General features: G+C 35.9%; 1 long non-coding RNA gene across 1 annotated transcript; it reads left to right on the top strand.

Annotated features, from left to right (window-relative positions):
- Positions 1–21,265: 21,265 nt before the first annotated feature.
- LOC122049052 lies at positions 21,266–21,863 on the top strand. Its single transcript, XR_006130795.1, has 2 exons — positions 21,266–21,397; positions 21,706–21,863. It is a non-coding gene; the product is annotated as an uncharacterized LOC122049052 (long non-coding RNA).
- Positions 21,864–23,227: the final 1,364 nt, after the last annotated feature.

Here is a 23,227-nt window from a genome sequence, read left to right as displayed (position 1 = left end):
GGTCCGGTTTTACCTTATTACGATTTTATTTTTTCAGTTTCGATTTTAAAGATTTTTGATCCAAAATCAAACCATTTTATTACGGTTCGGTTTTTATGTAATACGGTCCGGTTTATACGATCGGTTATATACGGTTTATACAATGAATTAAATTGATTTTGTGCTACTACAAATATTAGTTTAGAGACAAAGAAAAAATATCAATTTATTAAAATAATTATGAATTTAAAGTAATATTAAAATTTTGTTATCCGGTAACAATAAGTAAATATAAATATATAATTTGATTATGCTATTATATTATAAATAATTAGAAATTAATCCACTTGTATGATCAAATATCTATAAAAATAATGTTTTAAGTATAATATGGCCGGTTCGGTTTTTTCGGTTTTTTGGGAGTCAAAATCGGAAACCGAACCGAATAACCGAATTTTAAAAAACTTAAACCGAAACCGGCCGAAACATCGAAAAAACCGAACAAAAAAAACCGAAAATTTTCGGTTCGGTCGGTTTTTCCGGTTTGAACCGAATTATGCCCACCCCTAATCTGGGAGGCGGATTGCACCACTTAAAAGGATACTAAGTATTATGGATTCCAGTACATTTTTACATAGTTATTATTAATTTTAATAATTAAACATGAAAGATCTAGGATTTTATACGTGATGGTTTGCACAAAATGATTATTTCATATTTTTTTTTTTCTACAAGCGGTATAGAGCTTCGACTATTAAGAATTATATTTAGATTATTTATGCACAATCTATCTCGTTTTGAAGCTTTTGTTACATGATTCAGTTTATTAATTATGACGCAACTTAATTTCTATTTTTTTATAAGGTAAATGTGTATTTATATCTAATAGCGGTATACAGGCGCAACCTGATTTAGTTACCTACTTAGCCTAATACAATAATTGGTCAACGTAAATGTCTAAGGTTTGATATACATGCACTTGAAGCCCTCGAAACAACCTATCTATATCAATAGAAGTAGAGATCTTCTGATTTATAAATTATGAATTAGGGGATGATCTTTTACATAAAAATCTTTGATTTAGATAGACTCCACCTTTAAATAGGTGGGATCACCATCACCACAATATCCTGAACATTTGCCACATGTCATGTTCGAACTCTAGCTACTCTAAATCGATACCACTGGAGGGAAGAGGTGCTCATGCGATTCCATCAAGTGGCAACAAAATGTACAATATGTCACACAGTCACAGTAAAATACTCCAAGCAATCTCTGATATAAAGCCTCCTATACGCCAAGAATCATACTGTAAAGCCATGGCTTGGCTGAACATACACCTTCTAAAATATGCTAGCCCAAGGGTTCTTTGGAGCCGGCTGCTTGAAATGATCATATACTATAGCAACACCTTTACTTCCCCACTTGAACCATCCGCCCAATATTTGTGTAGCCACCTCTAGAGAAGAAGCCAATTCATCCCGTATCTACAATAGCTTTATAATCAATGGAGAGTACGAATGCTTGACCGACCAAATCCACATGTCCACACTATTGAGGCAAGAATGATGGATCTATCGAATCCATAACGTGCCTTACTTCTCCTTCAGAGCTGGTCCTGATTATTCAAAGGTCCTAGTGAAATTATTAATTATGTCCCAATTTTATCTTTCCACCAATCTAAGTAATAATTATTTTAATCTATAAAATTTTGTTTCTAGAAATAAGATAAGGAAATAAGATTTTTTATCTAGGATGATTGTTTCTATTTTATTTATGCATAAATTCCTATAATTTTAACATAGAAATAAGAATGAAATATCAATTCTAAAACTATTGATATAAAGTTTTTTCCATTCCTACACTATCCAATTATCCAAGAATAATAATTTTATTTATAATCAATTTCATTTAGAAGGTAAGAGGTGTTTACAAAGAGTACTCACTTGAATTTTTAACAAAAAAAAAACACAATTTAACTCAAGAATGCAAAGAAATAAACAAAATAATAATGTAACACAAAAAATGTAAAGAGATAAGCAAGGTAATGTAACACAAAATCCTAACACTAAACTAGAAAATAATAAAGAAGTGTAGCCTAGTCAGCTTACCTCCATAATCCTTATTTTCAACATCAACGAATCTAGAAGAACGAAGAGAACATCAGAAAGACCTATCACAAATATATTCACTTTGAGTTTGAGCAACTTAAACAATTTATCTAGTTAAGAATTTAAATCTTTTCCAAACACTAGACCCTATAAACTAGTACTCAGGAGTTCAGAATAAAGCACAAGAAAAATATATTTGAACTGTAGAATCATTCACCTGCTTTTGATAGATTCCACAAGGAGGTCCAAGTTTAGTCCAGACATCCTACAAAAATCATAAGAATTTGTAAGTCATGGAAACATATCTGGGTGAAACTGCGATAAAACTTTACAATTTATTGTGAAAAATAGAAATGTGTGGGGGCATGTCAGAATGAAGTGACTGCCAGATATATAGCAATAATATTTCCACTAGAGATGATGGGAGATAATTTAAGGAAGCATACCATAACTATCAGAGAAAGGAAAAATAAACTTACCTATGGTAATGTGCCAAAAGGAATATGCTGACCTCCAACAGTGAACCATAATTCCTCTCCAAGCTGCAGACAAGGAACAAAAAAAGGAAGCTCATTTATGGGGAATTTACAAAAATTGATCAATATTTAGAATTTCTACATCTTTTCAATCCACATATTCAATGAAAAAATAAGAAATAAATGCCACGGGTGGTGGTGGAATGTTTTAGAATCACACAAATAAAGCCAAAATAAGAAACTTAAGTAATAACATGTTATTGATGTTCTTGGAAGCATCACTTAGAAGCAATAACCAAAAAAAAAAGTTTTTTAGATATCTGAAAATTTTTTATTTCATTTTAATTGGCCCTACAGAAAGTTAAATTATTTTTTTTTATTACAATAAATTATTTAACTATTATATTGTATTAGATTGATTTGAAGTAACATGAGAGAAGAAGTTTCAACCCTACTTTATAGGCAACAACAATTGATCATCTGACATCATCTGCTCAAAAAAGGTATTGCAACCTGAATGAGTCAGGTTGAGGAATGTATATCCTTTAGAACATGAGTTGCCAGACGAATGATAAGACAATGCATATAGACTTTAGAAACAAAGGGCATAAAAGAAGGTTAAGCATCCTATAAAAAACCACACCTATGACCAAGGATCAAACGAAGATGAAAACCATGATCAGAAAACCTAATGACAATATCCAAGTTTAGGGTTCCTGTAGCCATATAGAGACATGCACAAACAGTAAGATCCAAAGTAGTTTTATTGAATTAAAATCTACCACATGTTATGTCAAAGCTAAGTTAAACATATAAACTTTCTGAGCTAACCATCCATGATTTAAAGCATTGCACTTAACAAACATGTCTCATCGTATGATAATTTTCTTATGACCTTATTCGTATAATTAAAAACAGTAGTAAAATAAGGTTTCAAAAAAGATAACACTGAAGTCAACTAAATTTCCATGGTTAGGTTGCTATATTATATTTTTTTTCTATTGGATTTTAACCAATAATTATGAAAGAAGTATTCTAACTACTCAGTGAAATTAACTAGGCTATTTATTAAAACAATATCCATCATTTTAGAAATTATAAATAGAATAAGATTTTCAAGAAATACTAATTTGTTTATATTAAGCTTGAATAGTTGAATACAATAAAAAAAATTAGAGAGCTATTATGTGAAATTATGAAACATGCATCTACCTTAATATGAAATTGTCTCTATGTTCAAATGTCTATAACAAGGATTATAACCCCTACTGATTGAGAGTATATACTCTCACCAAAAATTATTAATTCGTTCCTAAGGATTATAACTCCTAATGAAACATTCCACTAAAAATCATCTTGTAATTGAGAGTATATACTTGATTCATTTGATACATATTATAATTGAGAGCTATAAGACTCTGATTGAACATGTGATTCAATTTGTTCCTATCCCTAATGTCTAGAAGTTTTCTTGGAATATCTCCTTATTTGAGCCATTTGCCTAATCATCAATCCCTAACCTCACCAAATCGGGTTGTCATAGGCCTATACACGTCCATTTGTTTGTAATGAACCACACACCTACAATAGACATCCTACTTTGATACAAAATTGTGCACGGTGTATTCACCAAATTAATGTATTGTTTGCTTTTTTTATTGACATCTTATACCATTGTTCTCACTATTATGTTTAATGGCTAAAATTGGCCCTATGGGAGCACAACTGCACAAGCCCTATCTTTAATTCAAAGTTGTACAATTTGATCGAAATAGAAGAGATTAAAATAGAAAGCAAAGATGATGACCTTTTAGGGTTTATAGAAGTGTGAAGTAATAAGGTAGTGAGGCACGCCTTTGAGAGAGCCAGAGAGGCCCGTTGTCGCCCTAATGAGGGAGGGAAGGCTTTGTGAAGAGGGCTTCAGCGTCTTTAAGAGAGCCAAAGAGAGCCCATAGTCGTCACACTGAGAGAGGGAAGGCACGACGAGGAGGGCTTCAGAGTTTAGTGAGTAGTTTAAGAGGGATGAAGCAACAGTGTGGCAGGTAAGTGCCTATCCCCGGAACCAGAGGGAATTTAGTTGGATGATGACTTGATTAGGCATAGAGTTTGAAACTTGAGAAACTTAAGTCACTCATCACATTGCTCACGGAGAACTAATATCTAGGCCACGTTTGGATTACTTTGATATCATGCTTATCAATAAAATTAATTGATAGAGTGAGATTAATTCACCAAAGATTATGATGCACTTTATTAACACATGAGTTTAGATTGTAGGTTTTTACTTGAGGACAAGCAAAAATTTAAGTCTGGAGTGTGATGCACGTAGATTATATGTGTTTCTATATACTATTAGATACACATTCACTTACATTTCCTATATATGACTTATGTTATTTTACTCCTTTCCATTATTTATCGGCATAATTATTCTTGTTTGTTTTGGAGATCTTCTCTTTCTTGGTTTTCACTTTTAAGGTGTGATTGGGAGTTTAAACGAATAGAAAAATCCAGTGAAGTAGCTTTGGATAAGAAGAAAGATAAAAAATTCTAGAGCCCACTGTTTTGAGGCACAACCTATGTGTACCAAACCCGATAGTTGTTGGGGTTCAATCAAAGTTCCACATTGGAAAGATTTGATAAAGATCATAGGGTTAAAAGGATGCATGATATCTCCATTGGCATGAGGCCTTTTGGGGAGAGCCCAAGAGCAAAGTCATGAGGGACCAGGCCTAAAGTGGATAATATCATGTCATTATGGAGATATGTGGATATCCTTTAGGCACAACAAATGGTATCAGAGTTATGGTTCGGTCTAGATGCCATGTAGGGTGGCCTTGAACGAAGTTGAGGGTGAGCCGGGTGCAGGTTAGGGTGACCAGATGCTCGTAGGGAGGCTCGAAGTAGATCAAGGTGAATGGATGCTCACGGATAGGCCCGAAGCAGGTCAAAATTGACCGGATCTTGGAATAGGTCAGGATGACCGGATGCTTGTGGGAAAGGCCCCTAAGCAAATCAGGGTGACCGGATACTCGCGGGGAGACTCGGAGTAAGTCGGAATGACTGGATGCTTGCGGGGAGGCCTGGAGTAGGTCAAGGTGATCGGATACATGCAGGGATGCGAGTAGGCCAGGGTGACTGGATGCTCGTAGGGAGGCCCGAAGCAAGTCAAGGTGACCAAATGCTCACGGGGAGGCCTGAAGTAGGTCAAGGTGATCGGGTGTGGATACTTGCAGGGAGACCCGGAGCAGGTCAGGGTGACCAGATGCTCGCGGGAGGCCCAGACCATGAGAGTAATTGTGGTCCTTCGTTTGATGGAAGAATTGTTGGGGTTCAATCAAAGTCCCACATTGGAAAAATTTGGTAAAGATCATGAGGTTAAAAGGATGCATGATATCTCTATTGACATTAGGCCATTTGGGGAGAGCCCAAGAGTAAAGCCATGAGGGTCTAGGACCAAAGTGGACAATATCATGTCATTGTTGAGATATGTGTGTTAGAGTGTATACTAAAAGTCTAGCTTTTTGTATAAACATTTATAAGAATCACATTGGTCAAATGTCTACATTTATGCTAAGTGTAGTTGTTCAATTAATTTATATTGTAGATAACATGGTGTGTGGTGCTGTACACAGAAGATCATGTTATCAGTTCCTTATAAATTATAAACAGTTGCTCACAACCAAGATGGAATGGGACAAATCATAGGAGTGGTTGTAGTGTAATTAGGTATTAGTTTATCTTAACTAATAAATTACAGTAGTACACTATGAGTGTATTGAGCAGGACCATTTGAGGTAGTTTGTTTTTATACTGACTATATAAAAGAATAATACCTCTGTTATTATGGAAGTATGTACTCTTAATCATGATATAATAACAAGCACATATATTTAATACTTATTTCTTTAATTTATCAAAGGGTGTGATTTAGCTCGTTAAATCAATAGGCCTGATAAATTGAGAAATAATATTATTTATATGGTGTGTTGTTGATTATAGAATGAAACTATGCCCTAGTAATCTAGGTTGATGATGCCCCCTTGAGGAGCTCATAAGGATTGTCATGTAAACCCTGCAGGTGGACTTAGTCCGACATGACAATGAAGTTGAGTGATACTACTCTTGGAGCTAGATATTAATTAAGTAAGTTATCAGTAACTCATTTAATTAGTGGACATTCTATATCTTAAACACAGGGAGTCTAACACACTCATGATAAGAAGGAGCCGATATAGTAATATGAGATTGGTGCGGTAGTCAATAATAACTCTTTAGTGGAATGAGATATTATTGATGAACTTGAGTTGGGTGTTCGGGGTGAACACGGGAAGCTCAAGTTCATCGGGAGACCAAAACCAATTCCTCCTCGCGGTCCCTGTCATAGCCTCTTATTTATAAAGTCTTATACCCACCTAAACCCATCTTCTTACCCATCCATAGGTGGCCGGTCAAGCCTAGCTTGGAGCCCAAGCAAGGGTCGACCAAGATAAGCCTTGGATGGATCAAGTGGTAACCGACCCTAGCTTGGAGCCCAAGTAGATGGCCGGCTACAATAAAAATAAAAAGGATTTTATTAAAATCTTTTCTAATGTGGAAGACATGATTTTAAAAGAGAGTTTTAAAATTAAAATTTTCCTTTTATAGTTTCTACAAAGGATTAAGAGAAAGGTTTGATATCTTTCCTTATTTGTAGTTAAAAGGAAGATTTTAATTTTGGAGAAATCTTTCCTTTTGTAATCATCCACATTAGATTAAAAGGAAGATTTTAATTTTTTGATAAATTTTAAAATCTTTCCTTATGTGGAAGTCATGATTTAAAAGAGAGTTTTAAAATTATAAATCATTCCTTTTATAGCTTTCTACAAAGGATTAAGAGAAATGTTTGATATCTTTCCTTATTTGTAGTTTAAAGGAAGATTTTAATTTTTGATAAAACTTTCCTTTTTGTAATCATCCACATGTTTTAATAGAGAAATTTTAATTTATAAAAGTTTCTTTTTATAACCAACCATGAAGGAAATTTTTTAAAGAGAAATTTTTATTTTAAAAAATTTCGGAAACAAATTAGGAATTTTTAATTTTGTGTTTAAAACTTTTCTTGTTTGGAGGATTTGAGGTGGCCGACCATTAAAAGAATATAAGGAGATTTTAATTAAATTTTCTTTTATTGCCAAGGAAAATAAGGAAGTGTTAATGTTTAAAACATTCCTTATTTGCCAAGACCAAGGAATATAAAAGAGAGGGTAGAGGTGCCTCACCTCATAACAATACATCTATTATTCCTCTCCTCTACTCCTTGGTGGCGGCCAACCCTTATCTTCTTCCTCTTCTCCTTTTCTTCTTCTCTGGTGGCCGGTGGTATCAACTCTCAAGGAGATTTTGGTGGCCGGATTTAGCTTGGAGAAGAAGTAGAGAAAGGAGGCTTTGTTTCTTAGCATCCCTTGGAGCTTGGTTGGTGGCCGAAGTTCTTCATCTCTAGGAGATTGTTGGTGGCCAAAACTTGCAAGGAGAAGAAGGAGGCTTGGGTGGATTCTCATCTCGGTAGATCGTCGCTCACACGACGTCCGAGATAAGAAGAGGAATACGACAGAAAATCGTGAGGTCTATAAGCTACAAAACGTATAACTAGTTATTAGTTTCTGCATCATAACTAGTTTATTCTTTTGTTTAGATCTTGAAATACCAAACACAAGAGGCTAACGATTCTAGGTTTCGGATTTATGATTCAACTTTGTGTTTCTTTTGGTTTTTCGATCTTGTGATTTGATTATTCTTAATGGTTAAACCTAGGGTTACTATAAGGAGATTAAATATTGAATTTCGTTGAAAGGTTTTGTCTAGGAAGTGGTGGATGATCCCATACCCAAGAAGGCCTAGTGCCTCACCATGTTTAACCTGGAAGCCAATCTTTGAAATAAATATTTAATCAAATTTGTAACATAGGTGGATTTGGATTAATAATGTTAAGCATTGTTTGCGATCCAAATCTAAACCTCTAAGAACAGATAAGTTGAATTTGGAATCAATAATGTTAAGTTCTATTTGCGATTCCAAATTTAATTTCTAAAGAATACAATAGGCTGTTAGGAAAGGTTCAAAACTTTTACAAAATATTTGTACAGGGGAACCCGTACGATATTCCGAGTAGCAACCAACAATTGGTATCAGAGCTAGGGTTTGCCTCTGTGTGTTTGGTTTTCAGTTTAATTATGCACATGCCATATATAATTTAGGCAGGATAATAGTAGGATATGCTAACTCTGTGGCTGTAGGTTCCAACTATTATGACTTATAGTGATTGTATGTGATTGGACCCTTGGACATGTCAAAGGCATTTTATGTGTGTGCATGATTGTATATATTAAATACAACAGGAGCTGTATTAGTTTTAGGATTTTACATTTTTGTTTTGATCTAGACTTCATATACATTCCCTTGTGAAATATAGGATCGATATATGTAAATTTCTATTTTTATCGCGGATCGTATCCTTGCGAGGCATGATACTATTTGAGGACTAGAGGTGCAGCAGAATAAGAAGTAAGATAGATGCGACGACTATCCGATCGCGGTGGCTAAAGATGGCAGCAGCTAGGGTTGGCATCACACGGAGGGCAGTGATGGAAGAAGCCATGATAGTTGGAAAATTAATTTTCATATTTATTACTTTTATTTACTGTGATGTGTGCTTGCATGGTTAAAATTCCTCACCTTAAATAACTAAGTGGGAGAGGGATTAGTAAATAAATTCCACGGTTTCCATTACTGGTTTGTAAGTGATGCAACAAGCTTGCGTGTTGGCTCTGAGTGCCTCCCTCCACAACGGATGGGGTTGTTGCGGATTACTAGATCAAACTTCCTTTATGGATGGTTATAGGAAATTATTTAGGAGCGTGTGATTTTCTTCAACTGAAGGGGCATAATCCTATTTAATGGACTAAGTATCAAGTAATGGTATACACTTAGACGCATTCAATAGTATCCTCCCCAACGGAGTCACTGCTATTGTTTTGCGGGACCAAAGCAATACCAACTATTAATTTGTCATAAAGTTAGGTAAAACCCCCCCTCTTACAAATATTTGAATTTGTATATGTCCACACTAATGTGACATACAAAATTCATGGTGTTTGAGGTAATTTTATTTATCATAAAGTTAGGTTGACAATATAAAATGGGTAATACCTCCTCTTATAAACAATTGAATTTGTATACGTCCACACTAACGTGGCATACAAAATTCATGGTGTTTGAGGTAATTCAAGGTTGACAGGATAATTAATGGGTAAGCCCCTCCTCTTACAAATGTTTAAATTTGTATACGTCCACACTAATGTGGCATACAAAATTCACGGTGTTTGAGGTGTTGGTGAATTTAAATGATATTATTTTGAGGAATCAATATTATTTTAAATTCTAAAGTTTTGACCAAATATTTGATCGAAGACATACCAACTATTAATTTTATTTGTCATAAAGATAGGTTGACAAGATAATAAAATTAATGGATAAAATCTTCTCTTTGAATTTGTATACGTGGCATACAAAATTCACGGGGATTTTGAGATGTTGGTCTTGACCAAATATTTTTGTGATTCTTGAGATTTCAAATGTTTTTCAATCCCCTAGCTGTTATGCTATAGAATAGACTTATTAGTCCCAATTATAATTGAAAAACTTTGACACTAAGGTGGGCAATCCTCTCAGAACTGAGAATAATAAAGGTGCATTTTATTCATTAGTTGTTGAACATGTTTAGTGGTGTTATCTACCAGTACCTGGTGTGTAGATACGGGAGCCACTGATCATGTCTGCAATTCATTGCAGCGGTTCCAGGAAACCCGACAACTATATGAAGGAGAAATCACTGTCTACATGGGCACTGCTGCAAAAGTAGCAGCTGTTGCAGTGGGAGATGTTTATCCTCTGACAAGAATAAAATATAGATTTTAAGAAATTATCTCTACGTACCAAGTTTTAGAAAGAACTTGATTTCAGTTTCTAAAACTATTCAAAGAACTTGATATTCTGTCTATTGTGATAACAAGTTATTATCAAGAAAAATAGGGAAGTTATCTGTTCTGGTACGTTGGTTGGCAATTTACATATTCTAAATCCAAAAAACTCTCACGATGCAACAAATGAAAATTAATAACACATCTTCTAACTCTAATAAGAGAAAGCAACCTTCGGAAATAAACCAATCATATCTTTGGCATCTAAGGCTAGGTCATATTAACTTGAGTAGGATTCAAAGGATAATAGACGATGAATTTTTGGGTTCATTGTTGGTGGAAAACTTTCCAACTTGTGAGTGTTACTTGAAAGGAAAAATGACTAAGAGGATTTTTAAGACTAAGGGGTATAGAACCAAAGATGTGTTGGGATTTTTCTGATTTGTATGGACCTATGACAATCCAAGCAAGAGGTGGTTTCGAATATTTCGTCTCTTTTATAGACGACTATTCGAGATACAGGTATATTTACTTGATGTGTCGCAAGTCTGAGTACATTGATGAATTCAAAAAGTACAAGGCTGATGTGGAGAAACGTCATGGTAAAAGTATCAAGACACTACGGTGAGATCGTAGTGGCGAATACCTCTTAGGAGAGTTCAGGAGTTACTTATCAGAAGTCGGGATTCAATCTCAACTGACTACACCTGGTACACCCCAACAGAATGGTATGGTAGAATGAAGGAATATGACTCTTATGAAAATAGTTAGATCAATGATGAGTTATTCAGAAATACCAAATTCGTGTTGAGGATATACTCTAGAAACGAAAGTGAACATAGTACCTTCTAAGTCAGAACCCTCTACTCCCATAGAATTGTAGAATAGGCGTAAGCCTAGTCTGAAGCATATTCGGATTTGGGATAGTCCAGCACATGTGCTGAAGAGAGACACTGATAAGTTGGACAGGAGTTCACTTGTTTGTAGGTTATCCTAGAGAAACGAAAGGAGGTTTATAGTCCTAAATATCAGAAGGTCATTGTTGGCACCAATGCTCGATTTTTAGAAGAGGACTATGTTATGAACCACAAGCCCATGAGTAAAATTGTTTTTAAGGAAATTAGAGAAGACACGTTTAAACTAGTACCAACTGGACAAGATGAGATACTACAAGAAACTGCAACACGTATCATAAATGACAACTACAGACAGTGCCTCGTCGTAGTGGGAGAGTTGTTAGGCAACCTGAAAGATTCATGTTTTGGGAGAGTCTTGGGACTTGATCCCAAGTAAACATGAACCGAATCCCCGAACAAATGATGAAGCACTCTAAGATAAAGATGCAGCATCTTTACAAAGAGCAATGAATTTAGAAATAGAATCTATATATTCTAATAAAGTCTGGGAGCTTGTAGAACCACCAAATGGTGTAAAAGTCATTGGGAATGTCTATAATAGGAAAAGAGGGACAGACAGGAAGGTGGAAACTTTCAAAGCAAGGCTTGTTGAAAAAGGGTATCCATTATGAGGAAACTTTTTCACCGGTAACCATGCTTAAGTCTATCCAGATTCTTTTATCTATTACTGCTCATATGGATTATGAGATTTGGCAAGTGGATGTCAAGGCAGCTTTCCTTAATAGAAGTCTTGAAGAAAGCATCCATATGAAACAACCAGAGGGGTTCATTGCAAAGGGCAAAGAACATCTTATATGTAAGCTCAATCGGTCTATAGACTGAAGCAAACTTCAAGGTCTTGGAACATCCGGTTTAATGAAGTAATCCAGTCGTATGGATTTATTCAGTGTTTGGATGAGTCTTGTGTATACAAGAAGTGTGATGGAAACGTGATGGTATTTTGTGTACTATATGTAGATGACATTTTGTTAGTTGGAAACAATATCAAAGTGTTGTCGGAAGTAAGGGTATGATTGTCCAAGCAATTCAATATGAAGGACTTGGGAGAATGTGCACATATTCTCGGGATCAAAGTAATAAGGGATCACAAGAAAAGAATGTTGTGTTTATCCCAAACTTCATATATCGATACGATCCTAGCTCGCTTTAGCATGCAAGACTCCAAGAAAGGTTTTCTACCTTTTAGGCATGAAGTATCTTTATCTAAAGAGATGTCTCCGAAGACATCAAAAGAGATAGAAGAGATGAAGGCAGTTCCTTATGCTTTAGCTATAGGAAGCCTAATGTATGCTATGCACGAGACCAGATATCTATTTTGCCATAAGCATGGTTAGCAGATATCAAAGTAACCCAGGACCGGGACACTGGACTGTTGTAAAGTATATATTAAAGTGCCTTAGAGGGACTAGAGATTATATGCTAGTTTACAAGGCAGATGATTTGCTCCCTATGGGATACACGGATTTTGACTTCCAATCAGATAGGGGCAATAGTAAGTCGACCTCAGGGTTTTGTGTTTACTTTAGGAGGTAAAGCCATAACAATGGAGGAGTGTTAAGCATAGATGCTTTCTGGACTCCACCATGGAAGCTGAGTATGTGGCAACCTCTGAGGCAACCATAGAATTTGAATGACTCAAAAACTTTATGATGGACTTAGATGTGATTCCTGGTTTGCCCAAAAATTATTAGAGTGTATTGTGATAATAAGTCGTGCAGTAGCAAACTCGAAGGAACTATGAGCTTATAAGGCAAGTAAACACATAAAGCACAAGTACCACCCAATACAAGACATCGTATAACGAGAAGAAGTTGTTGCCACCTAGATTGCATTAGATGATAATCTGGGAGATCCTTTCACTAAGGCCCTTAAGGAAAGAGTTTTTGATGAGCATGATGAAGGGTTGGGAATAAGATGTATGGCAGGGTATATGGCAGCAGAGTCTTTTAGTATAAGTGGGAGATTGTTAGAGTGTATACTAAAAGTCTAGCTTTTTGTATAAACATTTATAAGAATCATATTGGTCAAATGTCTACATTTATGCTAAGTGTAGTTGTTCAATTAATTTATATTGTAGATAACATGGTGTGTGGTGCTACACAGAAGATCATGTTATCAATTCCTTATAAATTATAAACAGTTGCTCACAACCAAGATGGAATGAGACAAACCATAGGAGTGGTTGTAGTGTAATTAGGTATTAGTTTATCTTGACTAATAAATTACACTAGTACACTATGATTGTATTGAGCAAGTCAATTTGAGGTAGTTTCTTTTTATACTGACTATATAAAAGAACAATACCTCTATTATTATAGAAGTGTGTACTCTTAATCATGATATAATAACAAGCACATATATTTAATACTTATTTCTTTAATTTATCAAAGGGTGCGATTTAGCTCATTAAATCAATAGGCCCAATAAGTTAGGAAATAATATTATTTATATAGTGTGTTGTTGATTATAGAATGAAACTGCGTCCTAGTAATTTAGGTTGATGATGTCCCCTTGAGGAGCTCATAAGGATTGTCATGTAAACCCTGCAGGTGGACTTAGTCCGACATGACAATGAAGTTGAGTGGTACTACTCTTGGAGCTAGATATTAATTAAGTGAGTTGTCAGTAACTCATTTAATTAGTGGACTTTCTATATCTTAAACACAGGGAGTCTAACACACTCATGATAAGAAGGAGCCGATATAGTAATATGAGATTGGTGTGGTAGTGCAATAATAACTCTTTAGTGGAATGAAATATTATTGATGAACTCGAGTTGGGTGTTCGGGGCGAACACGGGAAGCTCAAGTTCATCGGGAGACCAAAACCAATTCCTCCTCGCGGTCCCTGTCATAACCTCTTATTTATAAAGTCTTATGCCCACCTAAACCCACATTCTTACCCATCCATAGGTGGCCGGCCAAGCCTAGCTTGGAGCCCAAGCATGGGCCGGCCAAGATAAGCCTTGGACGGATCAAGTGGTGGCCAGCCCTAGCTTGGAGCCCAAGTAGGTGGCCGACCACAATAAAAATAAAAAGGATTTTATTTTAAAATCTTTCCTAATGTGGAAGACATGATTTTAAAAGAGAGTTTAAAAATTAAAATTTTCCTTTTATAGTTTCTACAAAGGATTAAGAGAAAAGTTTGATATCTTTCCTTATTTGTAGTTAAAAGGAAGATTTTAATTTTGGAGAAACCTTTCCTTTTGTAATCATCCACATTAGATTAAAAGGAAGATTTTAATTTTTTGATAAATTTTAAAATCTTTCCTTATGTGGAAGTCATGATTTAAAAGAGAGTTTTAAAATTATAAATCATTCCTTTTATAGCTTTCTACAAAGGATTAAGAGAAATGTTTGATATCTTTCCTTATTTGTAGTTTAAAGGAAGATTTTAATTTTTGATAAAACTTTCCTTTTTGTAATCATCCACATATTTTAATAGAGAGATTTTAATTTATAAAAGTTTCCTTTTATAACCAACCATGAAGGAAATTTTTTAAAGAGAAATTTTTATTTTAAAAATTTCCGGAAACAAATTAGGAAGTTTTAATTTTATGTTTAAAACTTTTCTTGTTTGGAGGATTTGAGGTGGCCGGCCATTAAAAGAATAAAAGGAGATTTTAATTAAATTTTCTTTTATTGGCAAGGAAAATAAGGAAGTGTTAATGTTTAAAACTTTCCTTATTTGCCAAGACCAAGGAATATAAAAGAGAGGGTAGAGGTGCCTCACCTCATAACAATACATCTATTATTCCTCTCCTCTACTCCTTGGTGTTGGCCGGCCCTTATCTTCTTCCTCTTCTCCTTTTCTTCTTCTTTGGTGGCCGGTGACATCAACTCTCAAGGAGATTTTGGTGGCCGGATTTAGCTTGGAGAAGAAGTAGAGAAAAGAGGCTTTGTTTCTTAGCATCCCTTGGAGCTTGGTTGGTGGTCGAAGTTCTTCATCTCTAGGAGATTGTTGGTGGCCAAAACTTGCAAGGAGAAGAAGGAGGCTTGGGTGGATTCTCGTCTCGGTAGATCGTCTCCCACACGACGTCTGAGATAAGAAGAGGAATACGATAGAAGATCGTGAGGTCTATAAGCTACAAAAGGTATAATTAGTTATTAGTTTCTGCATCATAGCTAGTTTATTCCTTTATTTAGATCTTGAAATACCAAACATAAGAGGCTAACAATTCTAGGTTTCAGATTTATGATTTAACTTTGTGTTTCTTTTGGTTTTTCGATCTTGTGATTCGATTGTTCTTAATGGTTAAACCTAGGGTTACTATAAGGAGATTAAATATTGAATTTCGTTGAAAGAATTTGTCTAGGAAGTGGTGGATGATCCCATTCCCAAGAAGGCTTAGTGCCTCACCATGTTTAACCTGGAAGCCGATCTTTGAAATAAATATTTAATCGAATTTGTAACATAGGTGGATTTGGATTAATAATGTTAAGCATCGTTTGCGATCCAAGTCTAAACCTCTAAGAACAGATAAGTTGAATTTGGAATCAATAATGTTAAGTTCTATTTGTGATTCCAAATTTAATTTCTAAAGAACACAATAGGTTGTTTGGAAAGGTTCAGGACTTGTACAAAATTTTTATACAGGGGAACCGGTACGATATTCCGAGTAGCAACCAACAATGTGGACATCCTTTGGGCACAACAATAGTGTTATGTATCGTTCACCGAGGGAAAACACGACCGTGCCATGCCCCAATGGCATGACCCGTGTCTCCTTTGAGAGATGTACATGACCGTGTTGTGCCTGTATGACACGACCCATGTGATGGGCTATGCCAGACCTTATAAAAGGGGGTCTTCTTCCCCAATTCAAGAGGAGGAGGGGCCTTCCTTTGGAAGAGACCCAAGGGGTTTAGATCTACCACTTTTCCGACCATCCGTCAACGATCTGAAGTCGCGCTCCACATCGCCATCCTCTCTAAAGCAAGGGATTGGATCTTGAAGACTCAGATTTCTATCAACGGCTAAGTTTTATTCTCCCTTCTTGCATTGGATTAGAAACTTGCCTACCTTTATGTATTTTGGATCCATTCTCATATTTATGGAGTAGTTCTCCAAACTTTAGATTTCAGGGGGTAATTGTGATGTGATTGTTGATGTAAACACTATGTATTTAATAATTTCCTATTCCATGAAATGTGAGTGCCCTGTTCATGTTTGATTAAATGCTTGTGTGAACTTTAATTATGTATATGTGTTGTTTCATGAACGTGTTATATTGATTGGTTGCCATGTAGAGGGAACATTCAAGATCGTATGACTAGGGGCCCTTTGTGACAAAGAGTATCTCTTTAACCGGATATTTCGACCGTTGCTTTGAAATGGAGGTCAACTCTCTACAAGAAATTGTTTATATGCTTAATGGACTTCTCCCTATCTAGTGCTAGAAGGGATTTGTGTAACCTAAAGACATTTGACCAGGGGCCCCTCATGTGGAAGGGGATAACTGGACTTTCTAAGTTACCTTCTCTACTTCGGGCATTCGATACTCATGGGGAGAGGCACTCCAGAGCATCCGTTCAAGAGGATCACGCCAGTACATAGTAGGGAATTCCTACAAGTCATACACATAGAGGGTAGGAGATTACCAATATCAGGCACATCAACTAGCATTGCAATGCAACCGAAGTCTTAAAGTTACCTTCCTAAACTAACCACAATCACTTACACCTCTAGACTTCTACTTACTTCTCTCTCTCTCTCTCTCTCTCTCTCTCTCTCTCTCTCTCATTCCTTAGTACTTAAGGCTTATAACCAGCTTTTGTGAGTCTAGATAACTTCCTTCACCTACTCGACTAATGCTTAATCACTATCCCTATGGATCGATATTTTTATTACCGACAAAGTAGCTATGCACTTGTAGTGACGTAACATCTACCAATAGCTATCTTAATTGAATAGCCATCCTTCATCGGTATACTTTTCCACAGCTTTTCGTCTCTTGGATGCACCAAACCCGTCGATTCAATTCCCTTACCATCCTTCTTATCCGTCATGTTTTTTGCTTGACTTCTTGCATTCTCCCTACACACTCAGACACAAGATATCAAATACGCAGAGTCTAACTTGACTTTGTTGATTACATTAAACCCGCAACACTTACAAGTTCTTGGTTTTAGACACTGTCTTCAACATTATCATTATTATCTTTCAGATTGAAGGATTGAGTTCCTTGTTGGTTGGTCCTAGGAGGATCGTACCGGTTCCACTGTACAAAATTTTTGTACAAGTGTCGAACCTTTTTCTAAACAACCTATTGTGTTCTTTAGAAGTTAAATTAGGAATCGCAAACGGAACTTAACATTATTGATTCCAAATTTAACTTATCTGTTCTTAATGGTTTAGACTTGGATCGCAAGCGGAACATAACACTATTGATCCAAATCAACCTATGTTATAAATCCAATTAAATATTAATTTTCAAAATTGGCTTCCAGGACTGCATGGTGAGGCACATGGCCTTCTTGGTATGGGAGCATCAACCACCGCCTAGACAAAGCCTTTTAAGGAAAGCTAATATTTAATTTCCTTATATAACTCTAGGTTTAACCAAAATGAACAATCGAATCACAAATTCGAAAAATATAGAAAAGAAACAAAAATTCGAAACAAATCCGAAAACTCTACACTACTAGAAAAACCCTCATAGACATCGATGGAACAACAACAGTTTTAAGCAAAAATCGATGTCTTTGAGTATTTTACACCGGTTTTTCCAAAAACCGGTGTCTATGAGCGCAGACTTTCGCTCATAGACATCGGTTTTTTAGCCGATGTCTATGAGCGCCTTTTTTTCGTTAATAGACACCAGTTTTAACAGTAGTTTTTAAAACCCGGTGTTAATGAACAAAAAAAAAATAATTTAATTTTTCCACCAATACTTAGCCAAAATTTGCAACACTTCACTCTTCCCTCCAAACCTAAACCTATATCGCGCCGTCCACCATCCACCGTATACCGTTGCGACGCCACCACTACTTTCCTCCTCGCCTATTCCTCTCTCGATCAGGATTGACTCACGACACATCTCCTCCGCCTCCTCCCTTTGAGTAAGAAGAGGAGCCCTTCTTTGCATTTCGAGAATGGAGAGGTGGCGAGTTGGTCTTGTTTTCTAGGGTTTCAGAGTAGTAGCGGCGGAGGGAGGCAAGATGAAGACGACCAGGGGGAAAGGTGATACTAAGTTCCACCGATCCGATGAAGACGATCAAATCGTGCCTTTTATTTCTAAATTCTAAGTTTGCAGGAACCTCACTACTGCCCTCTTTCCTCTCTCCCTCTCGATCTTTGCCACAAAGATGGTACCTTTGCTTTCGACTACAACGTTCTTTGTCATCCTCGACTCCCTGCGGTTGAAGTTTTTTTCTCTCCTTATCTCGATTTGGTTTTCGTTTCATTGCAGCTCTTCTTCTCGTACTTCAAGGAGTTGGTAGGTAAAGAAGTGACAGTGGAGTTGAAGAACGATCTCGCCATCAGAGGAACCCTCCACTCCGTCGACCAATACCTCAACATCAAGTCGATGGCGCCGTTTCTTTCTCTTCTCTTCACTTCTCAGGTGGATGCGCAGCGTGCCCAGCCTATCGTGGTCTCCAAGGTATGAGCGTCATGCGCTCTCTTTTGTTTCGTGTGTTTTGGCGTTTCAGCCTCTTGATGGTGTTGGTATGGGTGGCAGAGTTCGGGTGGAGCGTGCTCCAGGGCTTACCCCACGGCATCGTCGAATCCTCCTCTGATTTGGAGTTCAAATCTCTGTGGCAGAGTTCCTCTTCTGATTCTAAAGTAATTTCACTGTATCTCTTTTATGGCTGTTAGAGTTTTGTTTTGTTTTGTTTTGTTTTTGTTTTTGACTTTTAGATCTGAGTCTTTACCTCTTTTCTTTATTTTTCATATTAAAGAACCTTCCATTAATTCTACGAACAGTTCGATGGCCAGTAGGCGATTATGAGATTTTGGTTGCACTCAGTTGAGTTTGTCTTATATTGATGGGGACACACAATGAGTGATCTATATTTGTAAGAGTTGTTGTACCTCATACTAAGCAGGACTGCCGGCATGAGCATATAAACAGTTTGTAGTGAAACCATCTGGACATGCACTTCCCTGTTTGGTTGCAACACGTGACTTTGGAATTTTGGTCCATATATATTTGCATCAAGTATCGTCCATGAGTCATGGACCTGTAAAAATTACTAACCACTACCTCTGTTTCTACCATGTAAACTGTTCATAATCCATCTTCTGTTTAGTTGGCTCTTGGAAATATGTTATTTGACACATTGACTTTCCTATTAAAGATATTTTGATTTTTGTATATGGGATTCTAAGCCAATTTTATCAGTAGATTATTGTGATTTAGTCTCTTTTACTCTGACATCCCTGTTGGCTTCTAGTTATGCCTAGCTTATTTGATAACTAGAAGCAACTATACTTTATATTTTAATCATGAATATGTTATTATTTAAATGAAGATTGTTTTTCTTCATGTTGCTCATTTCAATGATGTTATTTTTCTTTCAAATGCTTTCCTGTTCTTATACTCACTATTTTAACCAAGTGGATTGCATTAGATAGCAGTGGAGAACACTAATCACAGCTATTCAACACTCTTGGCAATTGCTGTTGGCATTTCATAGAAAAAAAATGTGGATGACACTGTTTGTAGAGTAAGCATCCAATGCAGGACATTTTTGTTTAATCTAAAAGAGGAATGTAATAGAATGCTTTGTTTTTTGATTGATACAACTCTAGTATTATTTTTGAATGTTTTATTTCTCAGTTTTTACCTAGAAATTGCTCCATAATATTCTTCCACTATGATGGAAATACGGAGGGGTTGGTGTGATCTTGAGTGGAATGACAAAGCATTACACATAGTCGCTCGTAACCAGACAAAATGGTATGAATTGTTCCTTTTTCTTTGTTATGAAAAATGCAACTAAGAAACAATGGCTTTTGTGTGTTGGGTAGTTTCTCCGAAACATAGTTCCTCTCTAATTTGTAGTTTCTTTTCTTTTCCATGTATATTTTAGGAAAAATTACTTTTTCCCCCTTAAATGATGGGATTCGTATCAATTTTGTTAGCAACTTTGAGTTGTATTAATACCAAAGTTTAAAAGTATCATTCCTTTGTTCCCTTCTCATTCTTCTTCTTCACTTGTTTACCTTCAATCCTTATATTATGCTTTCTTTTGGCTACAAAGGTTTATACTTGATATGGTTATGAGGTGGAGAAACTGCCTGCATTCTATAAACCATCGAGCATTCAAATTGATCCGTATAAATACCTTTGCGATTTATACTAAATGTGTGCTTTCTCTCAAAATCTCAAATTAATACTATCCATTCTGTTAGGCTGCAAACTCAACATCCTGATACTTGTCTAGGGATACACTTAATAAACCCTTGCACATAGGGATACTTATATTATGCTTTTTGTTATCCGTGACAGTATAGTTTAATTAAAAATTGTACTCATTGGAATCTTTCAAAAGATTTTGTGAGTAGAGTTACGTAATTTTTCTCCAAGAAGCAATCACTTCCCCTCCTGTAGTTACCTAGTAGTCATTTTAAACAGTTGTATGATTTTAGTCTAACTTTAAACTTAATTGAAATTGAAAATGCATTATCTGGGATTTTATTCTCACATGAGATAATTGCATAAATTTGTGTAGTCTAATTCAATTGTGTTAGGCATCTAACATTGTTTCCGTAGTCAAGCTAACTAATACACCAATATCCAGTTATCTATGTGCTATTGATATCGTGGTCAGTTAAACCATTATTTAAATCTATGTTTTAGATTGTTTTTGATACTAGCATGTTGTATCACTCTTTGCTTATTCCTTTGCTGTAGTATCAACTTGAAATATGAGAATAATCTTTAAGCTCAATCACAATTCAAGATTTATCAGCATTTTGAAGAAGATGGTGTTTCAACATTGCTCTAAAAGGTGATATTAGTAATTCTTAATTTAATATTCTCCTCTATTGTAATATTATTTTAATGGTGATTATCTGAGGTTATTGAAATTTATTATGTCAATACAAGTAGAATCTTTTTGAGTTTCTGAGGTTATCTGTTTAAATAAAAATCTTTTCTTCCTATTAGCTAATTCTGTTGCTTGCTAGTGATTATGCTTATCTAATATTTGCTTTATTCTCATATATGAGAGTCAGTTCTTTTCTTACATGTTTGTTTATATCAGATATTTAAGTTTATTTTATTTATAACAAGTACTCTCTTTTTTCTTGTGTTTAGGAAAGTGAAAGTGAGGATGATGGTCTTGACATGGGTGATGATGATGATGTTGAGGAACCTGAAAATGAACCAGAGGCTGTTAGGAAAGAACCAACCATTAAGAAACCTGCTCCTGTTTCAGCACCACCCAAAGATGTTGAAAGGCAACTGTCAAAGAAGGGGAGCTTAAGAAAAAGGAAATGGCAGAGCTGGATGCACTTCTATATGAAATGTGCATTGCAAATTTTAATTAGTTTATTTTTGATAGATAGTAAATTTTAATTCACTTAAGTTGCTTCATACATATAAAGCGACTGTTTAATGTGTGTTGAATTTCTTTATCCTTGTTATGCAGACAAGAAGCAATTGAAGCAAAGTAGTGAAGGGGAGAAGAAAGAAAGTGCTGGTGCTCCTTCAGAGAACAGAATCTTAAAGAAGAAGAAATCCAAGAAAGAAAAATCATCAAAGGAACAGGAGGAGCATGATCAGAATCAGGAGAAAGGAGACATTGAAGCTGAAGTGGCAGATGCATCTGCAGTTGACGTAAAGGAAAGGATAAAGAAGGTGGCCTCCATGAGGTAGAAGAAATCAAGCAAAGAGATGGATGCCGAACAGTTGAATAAAAGGGTTTCTTACTTAAGTAGTAGGCTAATTGGTACCTCAACTAGTCAATTGGTGGATACAGACTTGATGTGTGTAATATTTATGTGTTGGTTACATGGATATTTACTTGTCTGTATAATATCGATTTTTCACTGTTTCGGAAATCAAATCTGTGTCGTTAAACAATATTGATATTACATTGGTTTTCCACTGCTGCAAAAATCGGTGTCATTAACTAATATTACATCGGCCGTATACCGCTGCCAAAATTGGTGTTATTAACATATAATATTACATCGGTTTTACACCCGATGTCGTTAAGTGCTACTACACCGGTTTTAACCCGATGTCTAAAATGGAAGACCTTTTACATCGCCTTCATAGACATCGGTCGAAAATGTAATAGACACCGGTAGAAAACCGATGTCTATGAGGGTTTTTGTTGTAGTGCTAGAATCATATGCCTCTTGTGTTTGGTATTTCCAAAAATAACTATACCAAGAAAACTAGTATGATGCGGAAAACAATTACTAGTTATACCTTTCTTTGTAAGCAAATAACCTCTTGATCTTCTACCGTATTCCTCTTCTAATCTCGGACGTTGTGTGGGCAACGATTTTCCGAGATGAGAACCACCAAGCTCCTTCTCCAAGCTAGATTCGGCCACCATCAATTCTCCAAGAGAAGTAGAGGTTCGACCACCACCACCAAGCTCCAAGAGATGCTAGAAACAAAGCCTCCTTTCTCTCCTTCTTCTCCTAGCTAGAACCGGCCACCATCACCAACTCCAAAAGAAAGATGAAACCGGCCACTAAAGAAGAAGAGAAGAGGAGAGGGAGAACCTCTAGGGCCGACTACACCAAGGAGGAAAAGAGAGGAAGAAAAAGAATAGAGTCGTTCCCCTTGAAGGCACCTCTACCCCCTCTTTTATAATCTTTGG

The sequence above is a fragment of the Zingiber officinale genome, chromosome 2B, assembly GCF_018446385.1.
Source record: "Zingiber officinale cultivar Zhangliang chromosome 2B, Zo_v1.1, whole genome shotgun sequence".
Classification (NCBI taxonomy): Eukaryota; Viridiplantae; Streptophyta; class Magnoliopsida; order Zingiberales; family Zingiberaceae; genus Zingiber; species Zingiber officinale.
The sequence above is the reverse complement of the archived record's forward strand: the minus strand, read 5'-3'. Positions and strand labels throughout refer to the sequence as shown.